Source organism: Canis lupus, chromosome 3 (assembly GCF_003254725.2).
Source record: "Canis lupus dingo isolate Sandy chromosome 3, ASM325472v2, whole genome shotgun sequence".
Classification (NCBI taxonomy): domain Eukaryota; kingdom Metazoa; phylum Chordata; class Mammalia; order Carnivora; family Canidae; genus Canis; species Canis lupus.
In genome coordinates this window covers 31369570-31380213 of record NC_064245.1, presented here as the reverse complement: position 1 = coordinate 31380213, position 10644 = coordinate 31369570, and positions in this window count along the sequence as shown.

Below are 10644 nucleotides of genomic sequence, written 5' to 3'. Positions count from 1 at the left end.
GTTTATGATACATGCGACATTTGAAATAAGTGGAGAAAATCAAAAGTATTTAGCCAATAATACTAAGATAATAAGGTAACTTTTGGAGGTTGGGGGGTATTATCCTTATATCTATTCATACCCCAAAATAAAGTCCAGGAATTAAGAATTATATGTAAACTATGCAACTATGAAAACAATCTCTTAAAAATGTAAGTAGAGACGCCTGGGTGGCTCAGTGGTTTAGTGACTGCCTTCGGCCCAGGGTGTGATCCTGGAGTCCCAGGATCGAGTTCCGCGTTGGGCTCCCTGTATGGATCCTGCTTCTTCCTCTGCCTGGGTCTCTGCCTCTGTCTCTCTGTGTCTCTCATGAATAAATAAATAAATATTTTTAAAAATGTAAGTTGATACTGATATAATCTCTGGGATGGAAAAGGCAAAACCCACAGAGCTGTGTGGCTCACAGACCACAGGTGGTCAAGCAGCCCACAGGCGTTGGCAGAGGGAAAGCTACACACTGATTTTGTTCATATACACGTCATAAATTTTAAATGTAAGACAAACTATGATTTTCACAGAAATGCCAATAAAGTCCTAAAAATATTATGGGCTTAAGGGTTGCACATAAGCCACAAACCATGTTGATCCTTTTGGAGGAAGCACTATCCAGCAAAGAGGATCTACTACATTCCAGCTTATGTGCTTCCAAATCATTTCCGTGGTACCTCTTGTTTAATCAAACATGCCTTTTTATTTTTTCATCCACCTCTTGAATGGTAGCTCCATTTCACAAAAGGGGATCAGTGACCCAGAGTGGTTTGTTGAAGGATAAAAACCATAATGAAATAATAACATAGAAACTGTGTACAACTCAGAAGAGCATTGTTCCCATATGGAGTGCGCAAGATTCCAGTTGCGAGTGTAAATGTGACGATTTGTGCATGGTGGGACAGGTGAATCTGTGAAGGTGATGATTTCACACAAAGTTTGAAAAAAAGAAAAGTGCGAATAAAACAGGATTATGGTATCTGAAAATTGAATTTTCATTCTACTAGTAATCCATTCGCTCTTTGTCCCTAGCGCGCTTTCTGCATTGAAATTTTGTCCCCCCATGACATGAAGCCATCAAATCTTTTGTATCATTTTCAAACAAGCCAGTGACCTTTCTAGCATCCATGTAGAGTTTTCTGGAAGAAAAGCAAAATACTGCTTTCTAAGTATGAAGCTGATTAGTTTTATCCCTAAAAGCAAAGAGGCAGTGATGGTACCGGACGTTGGTGACATAACCATTAAGAAATGTAAAACCAGCCCCAAAGTTAATGGCCAATATGATGCTTAAAGGATGAAGGGAAAGAATTCTTGGCAAACTGCCTCTCTCACAGGCCACTGGTGGACATCATACCGGATCGATAGCAGGCCGAGTGAGAGGGTTCTTGCGACCAAATTTCTTGCTACGAGGACATTTCTCTCTTACCTGCTGGACAAGAACTCTGAGAGGCAGAGCACAAATCTGTTCCTGGTATCCACATGGTCCAACCATGGGAAAGATGTTCTTTGTGGCTTTGCCCCAGGCTTATCTTGTATTTTCCGTGCCCCTCAAAAACAGCCATTTTTCCCAGTTCCTTTTTGTTAGAATAACATAGAAACCAGTGGCAGGTATTTTAGGTGTACTCATTGTTTACTGGGATGGTATTAAGAATTCTGGGCTTTCTCAATGGCTGCAACTAGGATGGGTGGAAATACATACCTATATGCACATACCACACGTATCATTTTATAAACCTGACTTCAGATATATATTTCTAAATCAACTAAAATATTTCACATTTTTTCCTTTACCGTTTTCATGCTTAAAAATTAAAAAAAAGTTTTAATTAAAAAATCTGCGTTATGACATTAAAATGTTATTTTTTTACAATATATGTAAAACAGCTTATAAAAATCAATACCAAAGTTATTGTCATTTGTGAAAATACTGATGGAAATTTAAGATTCGTTTTCACATGTTTTGTTTATCTTTATATCTAAAGAGTTACTATTCTAACAATATTTGATAAGCCTTTTCTCCAGTTTTACTGATAGTTTTGTAACAGTTTGGGGTTTTTTGTTTTGCTTTGTTTTTTTGCTTCAGGTTGTTTTCATTTTCAAGGCTTACTTATATTTAGTTGTATTTTAAGCTATTTAAAACTTTTTTTAAAATTTATTTATTTATGTTAGTCAGAGAGAGAGAGAGAGAGAGAGAGGCAGAGACACAGGCAGAGGGAGAAGCAGGCTCCATGCACCGGGAGCCCGACATGGGATTCGATCCCGGGTCTCCAGGATCGCGCCCTGGGCCAAAGGCAGGCGCCAAACCGCTGCACCACCCAGGGATCCCTAAAACTTTTTTTAATGTCATGTTCAAAACTTAAAAGGTATATTTATGTGCTTCCCCTCCACTCTCCTCTGCCATCCCACCTGAATTAGTTTGTGTATTTCCATTGTTTCTCTTTGCAAAATATACCCTAATATGTACATATATACATACATAAAAGTAATTTATTCTTACTTTCTGAGATAAAAGGTAGCATATTTTTAAGCATTTATTTATTTATTTGAGAGAGAGTGCATACATGAGTAGGGGTACAAAGCGAGAGACTCTCCAGCAGACTCTTTGCTGAGTGTGAAGTCGGCTACCATGGGGCTTGATCTCACAACCCATGAGATCATGACCTGAGCCAGAATCACAAGTCGATGCTTAACCTACTGAGCCACTCAGGTGCCCATTTATTTCTGTTCTTTTTTTCTTTTTTATTTCTGTTCTAATATTATTTCCTTCTTTCTTCTAGCTTTGGGCTTTGTTTGTTCTAGCTCTTTTAGGTATAAGATTAAATTGTTTGAGGTTTTTTTTTTTTTGAGATATCTTGTATTGCCTCCTGGTTCTTTTTCGATTAACATATTTTGGAGATCATTCCAAGTCAGTACATAGAGAACTTACTCTTTTTTATGGCTATGTAGTAGTATATGGATACCTTACAGTTTATTCAGCTAGTATCCTAATATGGTTAATGCCTCAATGAATAACTTTATGCATATGTTGTTTCATATATATATATATCATATATAAGAAAAGAAAAATTAAAATGGAAAGACTGAAGAATCGTGGGGAAACCCCGAAGGCTGTATGCTGCGTTCCCCTAGTGCTGGAGTTGTGCACCTGTCAGCCATCACCTTCGCCTTAGCTGCACATCCTGCTGGTCTTCTGTGGGAGCTGCCTGTCGTGCGGGTCCTGTCGTCTTTGCCCGGTGTGAGGGAGCTTTTGCCGGCTCCCTCACAGCCCTTGCCCAGGGGGCCCCGGTTGCTCCGTGTGGCTGCTGTCCCCGGGCGGCCTCCCGCACCACTCTGGAGGCTGGGAGGGACAGCGGCGGCCCCCCAGGCCCAGGCCTGGAGCTGGGAGCTGGGAGCTGGGAGCTGGGAGCTGGGAGCTCGGGCCACTGCTCAGCGCCCCCTGGGAGCCGGGCCATCATCCTGCCTCCCTGGCCGGTCTGCGGCCCACGCTCGCCCACCTGCGGCCCAGGGTCCCGGTGGAGTCCCCGTGCCCTGCAGCCTCCTGCAGTGTGTACCTGCACCCTTCATGCCTGGGTAGGTCGGGCCTCTCACTGCAGTGCTGCCCCCTGCTGGGCCCGCGCCTGGAGAGCCAGAGGTCCCCATACTGTGCCTGGGCCCCTGGTTTGTGGCACCCCGAGCTGCAAGCCCACGCCTGGACTCCTGACTGCAGCCGGTGGCCCTGTGTGCATGCCCAGGAGGTCTGCCCCCTGGGGCCCTACCCTCCTCTCTGTGACCCTGCGGATCCTGACACCACACTGTCCCCCCTGGGATTCCGCCCCTCTGGGCCACCTAAGCACCGCTCAGGCTGGGGCCTCCCTCACCGCAACACACGTAAAACTCTGCTCTTGTGCTCCGCTGAGGCCTCACTGTCCGCCAGCCGGGTTAGGGAGCACCCCCTGCAGCTTATCCTCCAAGGGATCACCTTGGATTCCCTTCTCTGCACCTCCTGCCTTGCAGCAGTTCTTCTCTTAGAGCTCCGGTTGAGTTCACAAGTGTTCAGAATGATTGGCTAGCCATCTCACTGAATTCCTGGGATCTAAGGTCTCCTAAACTAAGGTCTCCTACTCCGTCACCATCTTGGAGAGTCCTTCTAAAATATATTCTTGACTGTGAATCGTTTTGCCGAAATTAGTCAGCATCTCTCTTCCCTCTGAAAAAAGACAAATTTAACTTTCCCCGTAGAGGTCCTAAGGCAGTTTCTTATTAAAAGTATCTAGAATTTGTTTCAATAATTTTAACACAAAACATAGTAGTGTTATGTTAGTTAAATACCAAAATTCATATCAGTTTCTGTGTTTACCATTGATTCTCATAACTATCTTTTTCTCTCTGAATTCTTTGTCAGGTTTGTTTTTTTTCTTAGAATTTAGGTTTTTTAAAGATTTTATTTATTTATTTGATAGAGAAGAGAGCAAAAGCAGAGGGAGTGGCAGGCAGAGAGAGAGAGGGAGAAGCAGGCCCTCTGCCAAGCAGGGAGCTTGATATGGGCTCTACCTCAGGACCCTGAGATCAACACCTAAGCTGAAGGCAGATGCTTAACTAACTGAGCCACCCAGGAGCCCTAGAATTTGATTATTTTGATTCAAACTTGAATCTGCAAAGATAGATAGGCAGTAATAGTATAAAAGGAGTGGTAGGGCCAAGTAATAATTACATAGTTTCAGTAAATAAGATAGTGTATTAATAACATGGGATTAAGCAGATATCAATGGAATGGAATTGGTGATTCTCAATTTTAACCTGTGGGAATGAAAAAGCAAGTGCTATGAATCATTGGTCAGGTAATGGATTATTCAGAACCATATTCAGACATTACATTATTAATTTGCACAAAAAAGCTTAGAATTCTATCTCATACTATGTTTCAAAGTAAGTTAGAGGCGTACTAAATTTTATATGTATAATGTCAAGCTAGAGCAAAACTAGTAGAAAATAAAAATATATATCAAACTTTTAAGAGGATTTTTTAAGTATCAGAATTATTGGTTGAAAAGAATAGGAATAATATAAGTATACCTTTAAAATCAAAGAGTAAAAAAAAACAAAAACAAAGGGTATATGAATGTGAAAATGTTTTGAAAAACATAAAGCCTTAGAGATACAAATTATTTACAGATTGTAGGTAATGTATGGAGTGGTCAGAGATAAAGCTTTGAAAGCAAATATGACAGTTATTTGCTCTGCAGAATCAGAGTGCCAACGAAAGATGAATGGATAAAGAAGATGTGGTTTATGCATACAATGGAATATTACTCAGCTATTAGAAATGACAAATACCCACCATTTGCTTCAACGTGGATGGAACTGGAGGGTATTATGCTGAGTGAAGTAAGTCAGTCGGAGAAGGACAAACATTATATGTTCTCATTCATTTGGGGAATATAAATAATAGTGAAAGGGAATATAAGGGAAGGGAGAAGAAATGTGTGGGAAATATCGGAAAGGGAGACAGAACGTAAAGACTGCTAACTCTGGGAAACGAACTAGGGGTGGTGGAAGGGGAGGAGGGCGGGGGGTGGGAGTGAATGGGTGACGGGCACTGGGGGTTATTCTGTATGTTAGTAAATTGAACACCAATAAAAAATAAATTAAAAAAAAAAGAATCAGAGTGCCATCCCCATTAACTAACATACTGTGCAAAATTTGTTGAATAGATGTTCATTGAATATATTTTGAATGAGTCTGTCTGAGACAGTTTCTTCTTTGTTATGGTAACCAATGTATTGTAGTTTTCCTAGAGCTGTCATGATTTTCACTTGTCAACCTATCATAATTATTAATATCTTCTGCCTTTATTCTCAGAAATGTACCAATTTTGTCAGAAATCACTTGGTCATCTCATTTATAAAATTTGGAAAATGCCAGTCTTATAGAGATGATTTAAAGGTTGCAAATGATCCATGTAAAGAGTTATATACATAATACTTAGCACATGTGGTAAATGTTCAATAATGGTAGCTACCATAAGGAACAGCTTAGATTGCTTGTGTAAATATTGCTGTTTTTCTTTCAGTTTTTATTTTTTATTTATTTATTTTTTAAAGATTTTATTTATTCATTTATGATAGACATAGAGAGAGAGGCAGAGACCCAGGCAGAGGGAGAAGCAGGCTCCATGCAGGGAGCCCGACGTGGGACTCGATCCCAGGACTCCAGGATCATGCCCTGGGCTGAAGGCAGGCGCCAAACCGCTGAGCCACCCAGAGATCCCTTCTTTCAGTTTTTAATATTGAAACTACTATCTGATGATATTTAATATTCTTTGATATCTGAATTATCTTTTATTTATAGGCAAAGAGGTCAATACCAACACGGTAAGCTATAATATTACTGTACCAAAAAATTATAGATATTAATGGTTATTACTATGTTTTCTATGTATCCCAAGCTCTTTATGAATAACCACTGATTTCAATAGTGATAGTTACAAAAATTTTGGTTTTAGAATTGTGTTCTTTATTGTTCTTTGTTATGTCTTCATCATATCTCAAAAGTCCTGATTCACAGTATTTTTACACTCATCTGAATACTCTACTGAAAGTGGACTTGGGCAGGCCAATCTGAATTTAAGCCAACAGTTCCATACCGAACTCTACTTTCCTAAATTGTACTATCATAAGAATTTGGAATGTATGCAGAAATGATCAAACGAAAAAAGTTTACTTCAAAGTCTGTGTCTGTTGTCCCTCCCCATCTCTCTCAATCTCTGTCTTAATCTTTCTCCATTGACACCCAAACTAATACATTGAAGATCTTCCATTTTGTGTAAACATGTCATATATAGGATCTGAGTTTGTATTTTTAATGGATTTTTTTTAAATCTGGAAAAATTCAAACCACTCAGTCATAGAACAATCTGAAACTCTCTTTTAATTTTTAATAGGTAATATTTGGACCTCTTCTGATACTATGTGCTTAAGAATGAGATTCCAGTTCTTTAAAATTCCCTTATTTACTACTTAAATAGTTTACTATGCTGAATTAATATGCATTAGTAGTATGGATTAATATGCATCAGTAGTCTATGATTATAAATATTTATGAGTGTCTTGTTTTATTCAACTGTAACGATTAAAGCATAATCAAATTTCCTTTACTATTAACCAGTATTTAAGTTAATCAGTTTTGAAATCAGAAACTGAATTGTTTATATGGTAGCAATAAAGATATTTAAGTTTGCAGTGAGAACAAAGACACAGCTTTTGTTTTAGGGTGTAAAACAAGGTGATATGTAACATAACTTTTAACTTTTTAAAAGTTAAAAAGATATTTATAAGCACTGTTTTATGACAAATTTTTTCACTAGAGATTGGAGGTAATCTGACATACACTGTACATACCTCACTCTGTTTCCTTTCTAAGCACTGTTCACATTCAAGCAAAGGAAGGGGAGAGTTCATTCCATGGCTTTAAGTTAAGCATCTAATATATCCTTCCTAAATAAAATCTCCTATGTATTACTCCACAAGGATTTACAGATTGATGCAAACTTTTATTTGAAGTTTTGAAAAACAGAATAAATGAGAAGAATTTTACTTCATCTGAGAAATATTGCATAGTAGAAGATGGAAGGATTGCAGACTAGTTGGGCTTAATAATTAACGCCCTCAGTTTACCAGATGAGTAGCCACATCATGGTCGTAGGAATTAGAATCAATACTTACAGATTTTTAGGGGAAATTCTATAGAACAAAGAAGTTGAGCTTTGCTAGTCTTAACATACCACTTTATTCAAATCCATTTGAACATACGATTCTGATTATGTATTTGCTACTAGTTTTGGAGGAAATATATCAGTTTTTAAGATTGATCGAGGACATACACGGAGTAAGATTATTGAGTTATGAAAGAGATTTAGAGAATTTATTGATTTCTTACCATCCTGAAATGTTTCAGACCACAGCTGTAACTCATTACTTGATTGTTAGATGAAGTGCAGTAGCTACTCAAGTGATGTGTAATGTAAGACCCTATGCCAGTGTCTTATGATTCTAACCATACTAATATATACTAGAAAAAGAATCAAGAACGTAACACAAATTTGACTAACTTTATACAATATCAGTTTTTAAAATTTAGTAGCTTTTCATTGTTAGAAACACTCATCCTGTAATTCCTTTAACGGCTGATGCTTTTTAAGGCATTAAACTGTTGTTGCTACTATCTTTAATGAATTGCAAGTCATTTTGTCTGTAAATTGCCCTTTTGTCTTATATTTCCCTGAATTACTGGACTTAACTGCTCTAGCGAGTTTTCAAATTTCAGTTTTCTAAGGAAGTTTCTATTTTTCTTTCTACTCCTAGTTTTTCTTTTATATCTACTTCACCTGTTTCTTTTAATAATACAGATTGGTTGATCCACCTTTCCTTATGAACACAAAAGAATGCAAAATAAATATGTATATCTGGTTATAATAAAAATTAAGCAATTAAATATAATCTTGTATGGGAAAGGAATTTAAAAATCATTTTTAAGGTGTGCATTGTACTTTTGTAGTTGATATATCACAGCATGTAATTCTATGCAATTCCAAGTAATAAACTCCTTCCTTGATAATTAAATATTATAAAGATTAAGATAGCTTGAATAAATCATTACATACAGTAATTAAGTTTACAAAGACTGATAGTCTTATGAAATCTATATAAACAATTCACAGTTTCATTATCATATGATTTGGTTTATTGGCTACATACCTTGACTTAGGTTACAAACCAGAAAATCCCATGGTTATGTTTCTATATAACATAGTTTTACCACATTATAGGCAGAGTTAAGCTTTATTAGATTCCACAGTAAAATTAATTTTTCTTTATTCTTTTGATGTGAAATTCTGCTTCTTCTGTTTCTTTCCAAAGTGTAAGCAGCAAACTCATAGTTTTCATTGATCATAACTTGTTTCCAGAAGGACCAGAAAAGCTGTTGTAACTAAATGACCTGACAGAGAAACCTTTACTACAAAGCTACAAAGCTGCAGAGTATTTTATTTGCATTTGTACCTGAACTAACAAAGAAAAGTCTTAAAGCATTAAAATGTACATATTTTATATGTTTTTCATCAAGCGGTATAACTCAAAATATAGACGTAGTGTCAAGGACTCTTTAAGTATTTGTAAATGTTAGTGAACCTCTTTTTCTTTAGAAAAATTAGCCCAGCTAATTTGACAAATATGTTTATTTTAGGAAAAGAAGAGAAAGAGACTGGAATGCTTTGGACTCCTTTGATATTCTACATTAACATTTCCTCTCCAAGTTTTATATATTAAGTAAAGATAATGGCCACATTAAAATATTTCAGTGCTCTTTCTTATCACCAATACATTCATATCTTCACTGACATTGAATATGTAATTGTTTCATAATGTCATTGTTATATCTTATAATATTTAAAAAGTATTTATCCAAGTGTATTAAATTACTAGAATGGAGTTCTTTTACTCAAGATATTTTTAAAAAGGATTCCATTTATTTATTCATGAGAGATAGAGACAGAGACACAGGCAGAGGGAGAAGCAGGCTCCCTGCAGGGACCCCGATGCAGGACTCAATCCCAGGACTCTGGGGTCATGCCCTGAGCCAAAGGGAGACGCTCAACCACTGAGCCACCCGGCACCCCTACTCAAGATATTTTAAGTTGATTGTAGTATATTATGTTTTAAGAACAAACAAAAAAGCCAAAACTATATAGTTACATTTACATGCTATTCACAAATTATGGTTACTTTGACTTCCTTTAGGTGAGTTATTATTGAAGATTTATCATAAAAATATTGAATTTCCTTATGGTGACCTTGGATTAAATACATACAGCTACAGATTTGCTGAATACTTGTCAAAATAAATTATAAGCTCAAGCTTCATTATCATTTGTAGTTTGAACATAACAAATCTGATATAGTGTTACTTCATAATTCTGATGCTCTTTGCAGTAAATTTGATATAGAGCAGTTGCTAAAGAAACCATGTTCAAATGTGTGACCATTTTTATGGAAAACATCTGGGGTAATTATAATTAGTTCAGGATGTGTACTGTTTAAAAATAATCTTGAATTCATGGAGAAGTAAGTGTATCTTTTCTTCAATGAGTAGAATAATCCAAGTTAGTATAAAAAATTCTTCAAGTTATTGGTACCTGTGCTTAGAGTATAATTTTAGAGTATTCCAAAAGGAAATGAGGAGTAACTTTTATGTAAAATTCCAAATTGGCACTTTAAACCTGTTAGTGTGTTTAGTTTAGAACAGCTGTGTCTTTTATTATCAGTAATCAGATGCAGAAGGTAATGGAATGTTTTAAAGCAATATGTTAATCTTGTCTTCCACTAGTGAACTGTCTCACAATATAGTGATTAAATATTGACTATGCAATAGAGGGAGAGTTTGACTTCTTCTTTGCCAATTCGAATGCCTTTAATGTCTTTTTGTTGTCTGATTGCTGAGGCTAGGACTTCCAGTACTATATTGAATAGCAGTGGTGAGAGTGGAAATCCCTGTCTTGTTCCTGATCTTAGGGGAAAGGCTCCCAGTGCTTCCCCATTGAGAATGATATTTGCTGTGGGCTATTCGTAGATGGCTTTTAAGATA